The sequence below is a fragment of the Eulemur rufifrons genome, chromosome 20 (assembly GCF_041146395.1).
Source record: "Eulemur rufifrons isolate Redbay chromosome 20, OSU_ERuf_1, whole genome shotgun sequence".
NCBI lineage: Eukaryota > Metazoa > Chordata > Mammalia > Primates > Lemuridae > Eulemur > Eulemur rufifrons.
Genome location: NC_091002.1, coordinates 29,339,498 through 29,354,567, shown reverse-complemented (window position 1 = coordinate 29,354,567; position 15,070 = coordinate 29,339,498). Strand labels below are relative to the sequence as shown.

The window sequence follows — 15,070 nt, the reverse complement described above, 5'->3', positions numbered from 1 at the left end:
GTAATTGCAGTGCAGTTTAGGCAAACTCACTCTTCAGCCAATGAGGTAATCCATCAGGGCAGGTGAAATTTCAGAGCTCCCTTTTCCATATCTTGGGAGAGTCTGCAGGGAGGAGACGGCATGGTAAGCTGGACTAGGGGACAGCAGGGACGGGGTGGGAAGAAAGGGTATATTGCAAATGAAACTCACAAATGAAATGTCTCCCTGAGGAGAGGAAGAAAGCAGATGGTTGAGAGAACTAAGTGGATGTGCCAGAGTCCTGCAAAACTGAGCAGGTATAATTTCCTAACTGAGGTAGTTAGGAAATGAGGGCAAAGTGGAGCTAGCATCTCTCTGCAGGTGAGAGAAGGAAATTTGGCTTTGGCCCTTGGGACCCATGGGAAGGATGAGAACATCACAAAGAGGGATGGTGTGGTCTGAAGAGCAGTTCAGAGAGAGAGCTGGTGAGTCCACGGAGCTTGAGGCGAGGGAGTGAAGGGATATTTGAGATGATTCTGCCAGCACCAGTGACTTCTCCCAGTTGAGGGCAGTGGTGGCAACAGTGGCTAGAGTAGACCAAGTGTCCTGTGAGGGCTTCCTCTTCGGGAGGTGAGAAAGCAGGAGTCATTGAGCAGGCAGGAGTCATCAGCTGTGCTGGACAGGGAGGATGGAGCAGGGGGAGCCTGGGTACAGTGGGTCAGGGTTGGCAGGGCTGTCTCCTGGAAGTTACCTTAGCCCCCAGGGTTGTCATTGTTTTGGGGATTGAGGGTGGGCATCAAATGACAAAGGGCATCTGTAGACCTGGAAGGGGCAAATGCTTTTTGTCCATTCCTTGACAGTAACTGGGGGCTTTCCTGGGCTTCCTCCAAATTGATCTTCAGACGTGACCTCTTAGGCCTTTTCTTGAGAGTGTTGTTCTGTTAGCCTGTAAGGCATCAAGAGCCTTGATGATTGCCATGCCCGCCACTATTGCCTTAGGCTTTTATCCAAGGGTAAATCAACCTCTCTGTGCCTCAGTTTCTCATCTGTGAAATGGAGATAACAGCCTCTCCTGGAATTTTTGTAGGGGTTGAGTGAGATCATGTTCGTGTCTTGGACTTGATAGTCATTTCACTATGCATATGCTTTTATCTTGTTAAAATTCCATATAAAAGGAGCTTTTCAGTGGCTTCTGTGATGACTGATCAACACATTTTAAATAATGTTTAAATGAAAAACACCACGTGTCTAAAAAATGATGTGTTAAATCACACAGTAGAAATCAATTTAGTAAAATCCATCTTGAGTTTTGCTTTAGAGTTTCCTCAAATATATGACGTTCGTATTTTAATCCTGGCCTGCAGGCTGCACCTTTTGCTGCGCTGCTCCCCTTTCCCCCTTTTATGTCCCAGCCACTAGATTCCCCTAAGTGAATCGGGAGGACAGGATGGGATTAGGCTTTGTGTCTGGGTGTATAACTGGCCAATGGAAAAATGTTTAAGTTTTCCCCAAGTATTTGAATGTCTTCTATGCACTAAGCACTGTGTCCCTGTCCCTATCCCATCGTGGTGGGGAGGTGGACCAAGAAGCCATGTGTCATGGAAACACGGAAGCAGGACAGCGGATCCAAGAGTGCCCCTTGAGCTCAGACCTGGAAACTAGAGATCAGCGTCGTCCACATGGGGGTACCTGAGGTTGGGAAGGAATGGCCAGAACAATGAGGCTTAAGAAGGTGTTGTTACAATTTTATATAAATAAAATTTGGGGAGGATATTTTGCTGGAAGATACCAGGCACAGTAGGCACTCACTGTAGCATCTGTTACCTATATCGTTAGTTTACAAAAAAAAAAAAAAAAAATGGTGAGGGCTTTGTATCTTAAAGCCCCCAGACAAAACATCCACTGCTCTGATATTTTGCTGTACGCAGACTCCATCTGTTCCCTTATCGAGCCGTGGAGTGAGTCAGTGTCTTGTAATCTAGATAACATGGTCATCATTTCTCATGGCTCAGACAGAAATGGATGTCAGCAAAATGGCCCGTCTCAGGTTGGATTTAAGAGCTTTCTTAGGATTTAGAGTTTAGTTTCGGATAAGAGCTTTATTCGGTACCAGGACTTCTTGGGCCCAGTCTCTAGGACAGACCGGAGGGGTTTTCTGCAGGCAGGGCCTGTTCTTTCGTGTCTTCATTCTGTCAGCTGTGCATTTCGTTTAATGTTCCATAGACTGTTCGCTTTCAGTTAGGAATGATCCTCCCCACCCCCTCACCCCATGGACATTCCAGGAAGATTTGCCTCGTTTATCCAGCAGTTTTTCGTTCTCTCTGGCCCACTGGCGAGGACCTGAGAATCCATTTTTAGAAGATTCCTAGCTCGTCCAGCAGTGTTCGCTCAGGGTCCCTTTTCTTCACCTTCAGAGCAGGGTTGTTGCCATCACGGCGCCTTTTGGGCCCTGGGAGTTTGGTCTCTAAGGGGTCATTCCTCCTGGGGCTCTCTACAGAGGGAACCTGGTGACGGAACCTGGGTTCCCTTTCAGAAATCCAGACTTTATCCAGCTTCTTGTTTAAATTTTCTTCCTCTTAAGAGAACAAGTCCAATAAACCAAGATAGTGACAGAAGGATAAGACAGCTTGTTGGGGTGCAAAGGAGATTCTCATGATTGCAGTCATTGGGGGTAGTTTGGTTTAGGGCTCTGGTAGATTATTGTAACTAGTTTTTTTTTTTTTTTTTTTTTTTTTTTGAGACAGAATGTTGGTCTGTCACCTGGGCTAGAGTGCTGTGGCGTCAGCCTAGCTCACAACAACCTCAAACTCCTGGGCTCAAGCGATCCTCCTGTCTCAGCCTCCTGAATAGTAGATGGGACTACAGGCATGTGCCACCATGCCCAGCTAATTTTTTCTATTTTTTTAGTTGTCCAGCTAATTTCTTTCTCTTTTTAGAGAGATGGGGTCTTGTGCCTGCTCAGGCTGGTCTCGAACTCCTGAGCTCAAACAATCCGCCCACCTCGGCCTCCCAGAGTGCTAGGATTATAGGCGTGAGCCACCTCGCCCAGAGCTTATTGTAACTAATTATAAAGAAAGACCACTCTGCTGTGATCGTGGGCACGCTCTCCATCATTGTGGAGGGGCGATGTCATATGTTGTCATCAGTGCCATCATCTTGTACCACTTTCTCACTTTGGCAAGTTATTTCTATGTGTATGTTAAGCTCAGCAAATAACCTGATTTAATTCAGGTCCTTGGAACATCCCTTTCATGTCCCTGCACAGAGCTGTAGTTACATCAGTGACTTTCAGGATCATTTTTGACTGACCCACAGTACGAAGCATTTTTCCTGGACAGTTTGGGTTACCCTTGTCTTGTGATGTATGTTCTGAAGTTTGCACAGTGGCTAATGTCTGTAATCCCAGCATTTTAGGAGGCTGAGGCAGGAGGATCGCTTAAGCCCAGGAGTTTGAGGCTGCAATGAGCTATGATGACACCACTGCACTCCAGCCTAGGCAATAGAGCAAGACCCTGTCTTAAAAAAATTTCTGGTTGAGATCCACTAAGTTAACTTATGCCCCATTAGTGGATACTGACTTGAGTTTGAAAAATAAGAGCAAGACTTCTTGAAGTGTTTTGGAGAAGGCTATAGGATGTTTTTTTTTTTCTTAGTCACACCCTGTTAGCATAGTTGTCATCACAAAATCAAATGATTACCACTACTTACAAGTTCATTCATTGCTGCTTAGAGCTTTAAATGCAATAATTATAGCTAGGATCAGCAACAGAATTGCAAACTCCCTAAAGCAGGACTCTGTATATTAGGTACCTAGTTAAGCAGTTTCATTCAAACGGAGTTGGCCATGTACAAGTGGAGGATATTTGTTCTAACAATCTTTTTGACTTGGATTAAAAAGATTTAGGTCAAATGTTAGCATTTAACAGAACGGAGCAGCCACAATTGAACTATAATCCCCTGATGATGGGATTTCAGCAGAAAGCCGAGGATTGACTTATAAAATGTGCTTTATCATTGAAGCTGGCAGACTCTGAAAGCTTGTGTTTGTGTAGTGGTTAAGGACCAAAGTACCAGTCTGCAGATTGAGGTTTTGAGTGTCCTTATGGCAAAGACTTCCTTCTTAGTCATACTTTCCCCTGTCTAGATAGGCTTATACAAGGGGAGAAAATAGCTTTATTCCAGCCCAGGTTGCCCATCCTGAGATGTGGGTGATCTGAGGACCACGAGCATGAGAACGTTTGCACGTTTGTTAAAAATGTGGGTTCCCAGGCTCCAACACGGGTCTATGGAATCAGAATTTGAAGAAGAGACGCTTTTTAAGTTGGTGGGATTACAGGAGTTTTTAAATTGTTTTTTTTCTTGTAAAAATCAACATGATTTAGGTAGCGTTTACATGAAATAAATGGATATGCATCTAAATGGAGCCACCAGAATCACAGTCAAAATATAGCACATTTGCATCACTCCAAGGGCTCCCTAAGCCCCACCCTCTCTGCCTCTCTCTGTTCCTGCCTTAGGTATCCACTGCCTGCTTCCTGTCACTGTAGGTAAGTTTTGCCTTTTGAGAATCAGACAAGCAAGTCTTGAGTCTGGCATCTTCCATTCAATGCAGGATCTGAGATTCCTCCCTTTTTTTTTAAATTTTTATTGATACATAATAATTGTACTACATGTTGTATTTTGATACAAGCACATAACATACAATGATCAAATCAGGGTAACTGGGAATGATTCACCGGAAACATTTATCATTGCTTCATGTTGGGAGAGATTCCTCCTTTTTATTGCTGAGTAGTGTGCTGTACAAGGGTTGTGTATTCATTCACCTGTGGATGGACCTTTGGATGCTTCCAGTTTGGGGCTGTTACAAATGTAACAGCTTTTGTCTATAACTAGTGTGAGGAAGAAATCTGAATTTTATATAAGTTTCCCAAGTGAGTCTCAAGGACATGAACCACTGATTCTTAATTCTATGTTCTCTCTTATTCTTCTTGTGTTCTTTTGGAGAACTGTAGGTTTTTATGTCTGTACCAAATCATGGCTTTGCCATGTATTTATGTTTTTAATGTAGTATTCATTCATTGCCATCTATTTGGGGTCAATGTGCCCTTTTATTTATTTATTGTTTTGGAGACAGGGTCTTCCTCTGTTGCCCAGGCTGGAGTGCAGTGGCCTTATCATGCCTCACTGTGACCTGGAACTCCCAGGCTCAGGCAATCCTCGCCTCTGAGCCTCCCGAGCAGATGGGACTACAGGCTCATGCCACCACACCCGGCTCAGTGTGTACTTCATTAGCATTTATTGAGCATCTTTTCCGTGCTAAGAGCTGGGAATATAAAGAATTGTGCACAGGGGGATCCTACTTTTCAGGAAGACTCTTAGCGATTAAATCGTTCACCCACTGAGTGCCCTGTATGTTCTGTGCTGGGCACTCTGCAAGGTGTGCTCATGGGAGGACGTGTTCTTCTTAGGATTTGGTGGTGGTTACAAGAAACACGACAGATTTTGGTATTTAACTCTAGGGGTAGCCTGGCCCTTACACCCTCTGGATAGTACCATACTTCCCAGTTCGGGTGGCCCTGCCTGGCCACAGTGAGAGAGGGCTGACACTGATTCCTGGACAGGGAGACACAGTCAGATAAAATGAAATGCAAAAGAAATGATTACTGGCTGAAAAGCTCATAGAATGCTGATGAAAAACGATTGTTGTTCTACATTTGTGCATGATTATTGGTGGCTATAACGCTAGTGACTCAGTCCTTAGGGAACTGAAAGATTTGTTGAAGATCCAAATATTTTACTTTTCTACTTATCACAGAATTTCCCAAATTGCTGATTTTCCATTCTGTCAGGCTTACTTTTTTTTTTGAGACCATAATGATTTCCTGCTTGCTCTAAGGTAGTGATTTTTAACTTTGGCTCCAGGGGAGCTTTAAAAAAAAACGTAGATGCTAAATGTAATTTGCAGAACCTTGGCTTTTGTCCATTCTCTTCTGATAACGAAAGTTTAGTCTTTAAACATGAGATCATTATTCCACATGCTGTGTCCTGAGCTCTCAACAGAAAGGACTGAGTTGCTTTACATTATGTTGTAAGGAGGGAGGATGCTATAAGGGTAACCAGCCTCCCACCACCTGGACGTGAGTTGGAACAGCAGGGGGAATTAGCGTTCATATGGACATCGTCAAGCTCTTGGCAGGAGAAAGTCTGTCTTGGCGGGAGAGGGCTTCATCTTGCTGATTTCTAGTTCAGCTTGGTTCTCCAGGTTGAAATTCCTGATAGCGCAAGTCACCAAAGCCCCCATCTCATCATAGCACGATGCCCTCAGGGTCACCCGCACGTGGGAAAACATGGGCCCCTCTTTTTTTGTCTTTAATGATATGTTAAGAAGGGAGTCTTCTACTCTAATATTATATAATCATGTGGAAGCTTTATTTTACTTTTTTTAACCTGAAGTCTTTTTCTGGATTTTATTGCTTAATAGAGAACCAGTTGTCTTAGCATGTATATTGAAAAAATCCATATGTAGTCTTATAATTTGAAGTTCTACCATATCATATATTTGTCAGTTTATGGGTTTTCTGTTGTCTATTAGTTGGTTTATGTACCTCTGTTAAACTCTTCTATTCATTACAGCTTTCTGTTAGGGTTCCTCTCTGACAGAGCACATTCCTCTTTTTTCAAATATTTGTGACTATTCTTATTTTTCCAGAGGAATTTTTAGCAAGCTCCCCTACCCCCTTTTGGGATATTAATTGATTTTTACTAAATCTGTATACAGTATTTATCGGAAAGTATTGGAAGAGTTGCTTTCCTATCTTCTGAGGATACTGAATATTGCCTGTTCTCTGGTTATTCAAATCCCCTTTAGTCCCCTCAATTATATTTTATAGTTTTCTTCATAAAGGTCATGCACATTTTTTATTAAATTTATTCTTAAGTATTTAACATTATTGGCATTTTGAACGGGATTCCTTCATCTTGTTGTTGTCAAGGTCAGCAGACTGTTCTGTAAGTACCTTAGGTTTTGTGGGCCAGATGGTCTCTGTCATATGTTGTTCTTTGTTGTTGTCCACAACCATTTACAAATGTAAAAAACTGTTCTTTTGTACGGACCATACAAACACAGGCCAGGTGCCATCCTCAGCTTCTGATATAGGTGCTTATTACTCCCGCTTGGGAAGTGTTCAATTCTATCACATGAATAAGCTTCCTCATGTGTTTTTCGTAACTAACCATTTAATTTTAGATCATCTCAGATTTTCACATCTCTTGATACTGATACAATTTGTTCTCTTCCTTTCAAACACCTCATCTTTGCCTGTCAGCGTCTGCTGATAGCAGTGATGTAGACACACGTGGCTTGTCCCTGACATTAATGTGTCTGTTGCATCACAGACAGATTTGATGGAGTACGAGCATTAAGCAAGAATCACTCCCCACGCCCCAACAAACCACTGTATTCTCATAAACTGAAATTGTTAGACCTGGAAATTTTGACATTTCTATCTCCAGTAACATTGTATACCTTTTATTTCATTCTAACGGCATTTCTTTCTTTCTTTCTTTCTCTTTTTTTTTTTTATTTCAATAGATGTAGAGGGTACAGTAGTTTTTTGTTACATGGATAAATTGTATAATGGTGAAGTCAGAGCTTTTAGTGTGCCTGGCTCTAACGTTATACCAGATGCCTTTAAAAAAAGATCACATCATTTATCATCCCACAGATTTTCAGGAACCTTTAATACACTGGCCAAGTTCAGCACCGGGCTGGGTGTCCGTGGTGATGCTGTGGATGCTGCCTCCTCCTGGCCTCTGCAGCTGTCTGGCGGGGCAGGCAGGTGGACACTGTCTTGCTGTGGGTCACAGCCATGTCGGTGGTCCTCAGACACCGTGGCGAGGCATTGATGGGAGTTATCCCAGTGGAAAGGGGTGAGGGGAAGGGGGCTCACTTTGGAGGGACAGCATGTGCAGGGGCCTGAGGGCTGGGAGAGGGCTGGCATGGGCATCAGCGACCACAGCGGGGACCATGCGAGACCGGGAAGGGAGCTGGATGGGCCACACAGTCATCTCAGCCTTGTGAAGGAATTTGGATGTCACTCGCAAGCTGATTAGGAAGCCAGAGAGCGTGAACATTTTTGTAGAATCATCGTGCTGGTTGCCATATGGGCAAGTGTTTGGAGCCATCAAGATGGACTGAGTAAACGAGTTGTGGCTGTTGTGATGATGATGAGAGATGAAGGTGGCATGTGCCCTGGAATGGCCGTGTGGGTGGAGAGAAATGCACAGATTGGAGAGGTCCCGGTCCCAAGAGGGTCGGCTACAGCCCCGTTAAAGAAACTTGAAGGTGTCCCTGCCCCCCGAGAGCTACCTCAGAAATCATAGGGAGGCCGAAGCCACCGGAAGTCTCGGGGAGACGGTGTGTACAGGCCAGCTGGCCTGGGCCGTGTTTGGCCAGGGAGGTCAGCTAAGTTGGGCGTTTAAAGGATAACTTTTATGTCTTGCTTATATGGACAGTGCTAGGGCAGGTTGGAATGACTGATTACAGTGCGAATCCTGTTCTGCTGCTTAAAGCTGTGTGTCCTTTGGCAGCTCACTTCTCTGAAGTTCAGTCTCTACTTTTGTGGAGTTAATGTGCAAACCAAGTAATATATTTATTGGCCAGAAATAATTGCCCTTTATTTAACAAGAGGTCAGAGATGTGCCTGGCACACACAGGCACTTAGTTAGAAACTGCTATTCTTAATACCATTGTCGTCGTCATCACAATCTTTCATCTCTCAGCCCTGCCTTCTCCTTTGTCAGGTGTCAGGGGCAAGACTGCCAGTGGATTTGCTTCAGGTTCTCTGTTTTGCAGGGGGCAGGAAGAAGGGCAATGAGGGATGAGTGAGGGGGGGAGGGGGATGTGTGAACATTCACCAGTCAGATTTCTGGAGAGATTTTGCTTCTTGTCTTAACACAAATTCCAACACAGAGCCTAAACTCCACTCTGCCCTCACCTCTGCCCCGTGTCTATTGGCTTGTGCCTCTGACCTTGGCATTTATCTACACAGAAGTCATCCTGTGTGGATAAACTCCCTGATCTTGGGTTGGTGCGTGGTTTCTGACCTCAAAGTCATCGTCATCACCCTGGTGTCCTTGGGTGTGGAAGGCTGTGTCATTCTGGTACTTGTTTCAGCAGTTTCCAAGGTTGCATTTCTTTGTTGAGCATCCCCCCTTCTTCCTCTTCCTTCTCCCCCCATATCCCCTGACAAAGGGTGCCCCCCTCTGCCCAGGCTCTGCATCCTTCTCCCCTGAAGATTTTCACAGAACATCACTGTTCTGCACCTTCTTTGGCTTCATGCCCTCTTGTGCTCCTTTGGGTCTGAGGCTTCAGCATACTCCAAAGGGTGCTGCTCCGTAAGAAGTGGGAGAAGGGAGTTGGTGGTCCCCCAGTGTAACTTGTGAGGGTCAGTTAAATGGAGAAGTGGAGTACAGAGTACCTGCTGGAAAGCGTTCTTGTCCGGACAGAACTGTCCCCCTTTGTTTCATGGCATTGGTGGGGAGGGCTTGCCTGCTGCAATGGATGTGCGTATCTGAGCACTAAGATAAATGTACCCCAGGAGAGTAACCGCATTCTGCATTAGAAACTCCCATCATTTTCCCTATGGTTGATATGGGTAAGCATGGATTTGAAAGCGCTGCTGACATGCTAATGGCAGTGGGACCGGATGTGGAACAAAGAGTTTATAGGCCCCTTGGAATATGATTTTATGGCACGTGGCCTCGTAAAAGTCTGCCAATGTTTCACCATCCTCTTGCCTGTTTGTTTGTTTGTTTTTTTAACTCGACTATAAGTTAAAGGGCATGGACACATGAACCCTGAGTTGGAGTTACCAACTGAGGAAGGAATGGAAAAAAAAAAAAAATGGAATGCTTCACAAATTTGCAAGTCATCCTTGCTCAGGGGCCATGCTAATCTCTGTATTGTTCCAATTTTAGTATATGTGCTGCCAAAGCGAACACCGTTTTGCCTGTTTTATCTTCTGAAAACAAGCTCCTGGTGGTCGAGGCAGAGGTCTGTTATGGCTGCTTCAGGCAGACTTTATTTTTAGGTATGTTCCTTTTCACACGGTTTTTTCAGATCTTGGGAAGATGATGGGTGTCGGTGGCTAAATCACAGTACAGAAGATTGATAGATTTGACTACACAAACATGAAAACAGCTCTGGCAGTACACAAGATCATCCACAAAATTCATAAACAGCTAGATAAAATGTTTGCATCAAATGTAACAAAGAATTAAAGGATTAATATCCTTAAAGCTCCGTAAACACTGTAGAAAATAGAGGGCATACGGAGATAAACCACAAAAGAGGCTCTGTGCTTGCCAACAGACTCGGAAAAACTCTCGAATTGATGCATGGCAAAATCTCTGAAAAATTTTCCGCTGGCACAGATGCTATATCAGGGACTATCAAACTTTGAGATGGGTGGATTCACTACTGGTGGGATTAACGGTTTGGAAAGTCTTTCTGGAAGGGAATTTTGTTTTATGTTGCAAGAGTCTTAAAAATCTTTTGATCCTTTAATCTAGTAATTCTTCTTCAGGGAGTCTATCCCAAGAATCAGGGGTGGGCAAAGGAGTTGGTGCACGATCACATTTTTTATAATTGTTATAAATGTGGCCCCCACAGACAGTCAAGCAGGGCTGCAGAGCAGTAAAGTGTCCAATCATTGAACAGCATAGTTTTGATGATTATGTTTGAAGGTGTAAACAATAGCATAAGTGGTGGGGGCTGTGGCAGGGTGGTGGGATCCCTGAGGGTGGCTTGGGTGTGGCATTTTAGGGTCTGTGTTCTCAGAATGTTGTAAACATCACTTTTTCTTCCAGTTTTTGCTGTTTAAGATGAGAAGTCCGATGTTAATATAACCATCTTTCCTTTGTAAATAATGTTTTTGTGTCTTTCTTTTCTTTTCTTTTTTTTTTTTTTCTGACAAGAAGCTTCAAGATTTTATAGAGTTCAGGCATTTCCCTAGGATTTGTTTGGGGCGTCTTCTTTCAGGACTTTCTCTGAAAGTCCTTGAGTTCAGTGTGTCTGAAGACCCAGGTTTTCCTTCAATGTGAGGACATTTTTTCCCTGTTATTTCTTTGACATATGATTGTCTGTGGGAACTTGTGCTAAACAGATACTGGTTCTTCTGGCTGTAAGGTTTGTGGACTTGTTCTAGTAATTTACAAATGTAGCTCCCACTTGTGCATCTACCAAGAGATTTATTCTGGCAGTCATGTTTAATTTCCAAGAACTCTTTTGGTTCTCTAGTTACCACTAGTACTTATTCTTGAATTCCCCTGAGGATATGAATTAGCCTTATTTTAAAGGCACATTCCTGAATTCCCCTGAGGATATGAATTAGCATTATTTTAAAGATGCACTCCTGATTCTTGCATTCGTTTTGCCTCATTAGGCATGAACTCTACTTGAGTGCTCAGTTTGATCTGCTTTCTGCATGTTTGTTACCCTCTGATGTTCCACCACCACCACCTCCCACCCACCCTCTATGAGATCGGGTGCAAGGCTGAGGCCAGTTCTTGTGTATGCGAGGCTGGGGGCTGCTCTCCACCGAGGCTTTTGGGATTGAGGCCTTTCTTGGTTGCCAAGTAGGTGTGCTGTTCTTCCCTCTGGTGTTTGGTTCATTTTGGTGGGGTTTGCAGAGGGGGTTTTGAAGGTTACTTATGTTTTCATATTTCCAAGAAGTCACTGCGATGTTTTCAGCATCAGAAATAAAATAAACATTATTGTAAACTGTCACCATCTTCAGAGTCCCAGGTTGGGACCCCAGTGGCATCTGACTCTTCCCCGAGCCTTGCCTCTGCATGGGTGGGGCCTGATCTCGTCTGCCCAGGCCGGTGTAGGCTTCCGATCTTCCTGCCTGCACTTCACCTTCTCCCTCTGCCTGCCCTCCACGTGGTAAGGAAGTTCCTTCCCCAGCACAAATCTGACCTTTACCTTAGTCCTCTTTGAATCCCCTTAGATTCTCTTCTTTTTCCTGCTGAATTGAGTATAACTTCTTTATCTGGGTACCGTCCAGGGACTAGCTGGTCCCAGCTTAACGTGCCTGCCAGCTCCTGTGGTGGGAACTGCTCATTTGCCCATTTTCCTGCGTCTCTGAGACATCTTGGTACACGACCGGGTTTGGTCCACTTGACTTCATGGACATCAGCAGTCTGGCAGTGACAGGAAGCTGGCATTGTTAGGCTTACACGTTGGTGGTATACTGGCAACCAGATCAGCAAGCTGAGCACTGCACCTGGAATGTCAGGTATAGGAGGTCCAGGTGAAGGGCACATTCTGAGACAGACAGGAAATCGCTAAAGGTCATATCCAAGCCCTTCAGGAAGGAGACAGACCATGCTGATGGCGACACTGAAATGTGTATTTAAGGAAAGGACCAGTGAGTAGTTCAAGAAAAGGTCTCTTGTCATAGCACCCTGAGCAGCCACACAGACTAACAGTCATAGCAGGTCAGTAGCCTTAGCAGGTGAACAAAAGACAATGGGCACTCTTGCCTCTTTGCGAACTTTGCCTCTGCTAGGGATTGGTTTCTTGGATTATTGTAAAACGTTTTAAGTAAGAATGTAGGAAAAAGGTTAATTCTAAGTAATTTAAACACACCATACCACAACCAGCTCTGTCAGGGCTACAAGTAGAGCCTTTAGGGGTTTCTTTTCTTTTTTCTTTTTTTTTTTTTTTTTTTTTTTTGAGACAGAGTCTTGCTCTGTTGCCCAGGCAAGAGTGCCATGGCATCAGCCTAGCTCATAACAACCTCAAACTCCTGGACTCAAGTAGTCTTCCTGCTTCAACCCTCCTGAGTAACTTGGGCTACAGGTGCTCGCCACTACACCTGGCTAATTTTTTGTTTCTATTTAGTTGCCCAGCTAATTTTTTTCTATTTTTAGTAGAGATGGGGGCCTCGCTCTTGCTCAGGCTGGTCTCGAACTCCTGACCTCAAGCGATCTGCCTGCCTCGGCCTCCCAGAGTGCTAGCATTACAGGCATGAGCCACCACACCTGGCCCTGCCTTTATGGTTTTCTAAGCAATGTCCTTAACTTCCCCTCTGACTGTAGGAAGTCCTCACGTTTATGAGTTGGAAACTACCTAGTAAAATGGATCCTCATATCCTCTACAAGCAGCAGAAAAGATAAGGAAAAATATGACCTACTCTTCCCTGTTTTTGAAAAGGGGAAATGATTTTAAAAGTGACTATAAGCTACAGTAGATTCCATACATTCACTCCTTTATGGGCTTTGCTCTGTGTGGTAATATGCATGTCCCTGCTTCTCGAGCTGGAACGAGTATCCCTTGGAGCAGGGGTCCCCAACCTATGGTGACTTGTATAATTATTTCATTATGTTAATATATTACAAGGCAATAATAATAATAAAAATAAAGTGCACAATAAATGTAATGTGCTTGAATCATCCCAAACCATCACCCCTGACCCCAATCTCCGGTTCGTGGAAAAATTGTCTTCCATGAAAATGGTCCCTGGTGCCAACAAGGTTGGGAACTGCTGCCTTGGAGGACCTGATCTTGTGATTAGGATCAACATGGCACATCTGCCATGCCATTTTTGGGAGGATGGAAATATCTTTAAATCAAGGTCTTAGTCTCAACACTTGTGTGGAGATTGTGTGGGCCACGCCATCCTTTACTGTGAGATCTGCCCTATTTGGTGGCACCCCTGGCCTCTACCTACTAGATGCTAGTAGTTCTTCCCCAGTTGTGATGGCCAAAATGTCTCCAGACATTGCCAAATGACTCCTGGAGAACAGAGTCACTCTGGGTTGAGAACCACGGCTTTTAAGCAAACATGGATATAATATGAATGAAAACATAAAATGTCCATGAATATATGTAAATGAGAATAGCCACCTCAAAAGATTTGATATGTGTACCCAGCTCTCTCTGTTCCACTGATGCAAGTTGATGTTCTGGCAACTATTTCTTTTGTTTTCCTTTTGTGCTCTCTGACTACTGAACTCTCAGATCTTGTATAATTCTTTTTGTTATTTGTTTAGTTTTCTTTTTTTTCCCCCTGGCTCATCCAAAGTATTTGTTGAACGAAGTGTCCCATGAAGAATTCCTTGAACAGAAAGTTTCCTACTTGCGTTTCCAAGCTTCTTGTAGGCCTGTCTTCATGTCTGCAGGACAGCTTGGCTGGAACGTTCATTCTTGGCGGGAAATTAATTGGCAGTGAGATCTGATGTCACCCTAGTCCGAGTGCCAGGGAATGCTCTCTGCCCTTCCCACCCCTACCTGCTTGCGTTATTTTTTTCTTTGTAAGAATTCAGGCGTACCTAGGCACGTTTTATTGTATGTGTACTAACCCTTGGAGGGATCCTTTGTACCCTCTCAATTTTGAAGCCAAGTTCTCCAAATGTTTGTTAATCTTAGGGTGAATCACTTTTATGGTACAGGTTATAATTCCATTGTTTGAAATTAAGTCTTGAATTTTCTGCTGCTTCACTGAAACTTGGCTGCATAGAATGGTTCCCATGGCATCCTGCTTTTAACTTTTTCTTAGATTTTACTTAGTTTGGAGTATTATGCTGTTTCTTAGTGATAGTGTCCGAATCTGAGATTCTCTGGGGATCCATCTCGGGGGATTTAGTAGTGTTGATCCCCCACCCTGCCCCCCACCTTTTCTTTTTTCTTGCCAGTTTAACTCCTTTGGGCGGGGCGGGGGGCGGGGGTTGAGTTTCTTAAGTGTATGTTGTCGTTTGATTTTTGAATGTTTTGCCTTTTTTTTGGTGTGGCATTCTAGCCCATTTAAAGCTCATCTTGCTGCCTTCCTGGAATTCTGTGTAGCCATTTACTCTTAGCTTGGTTTTATCTCCTGCTTTTAATGCTTTTGAGTGCCTTCCCCTGCCTTTTAATTGTGCACATACAGGGAATTCAGAATTATTTTAATATCCATTTAACTATGCTAAATTGGCTCTATCTGCATTGTTCAGTATGGTAGCTACAGCCACAAATAACTATTTTAATTTTAATTAAAATTAGACACAATTAAAATTCAGTTATACGTTTGCACTAACCACATTTGAAGTGCTCTGTAGCCACATGTGA

At 43.8% G+C, this 15,070-nt stretch overlaps 1 protein-coding gene and 1 non-coding gene across 4 annotated transcripts in view; one reads left to right on the top strand and one right to left on the bottom strand.

Annotated features, from left to right (window-relative positions):
- SLC23A2 (solute carrier family 23 member 2) overlaps positions 1-15,070 on the top strand; it is a 108,496-nt gene that overhangs the window by 32,758 nt on the left and 60,668 nt on the right. The gene's annotated exons all lie outside the window — the stretch shown is intronic.
- On the bottom strand, positions 9,860-9,963 carry LOC138401273 (U6 spliceosomal RNA). Its single transcript, XR_011236437.1, has one exon. It is a non-coding gene; the product is annotated as a U6 spliceosomal RNA (small nuclear RNA).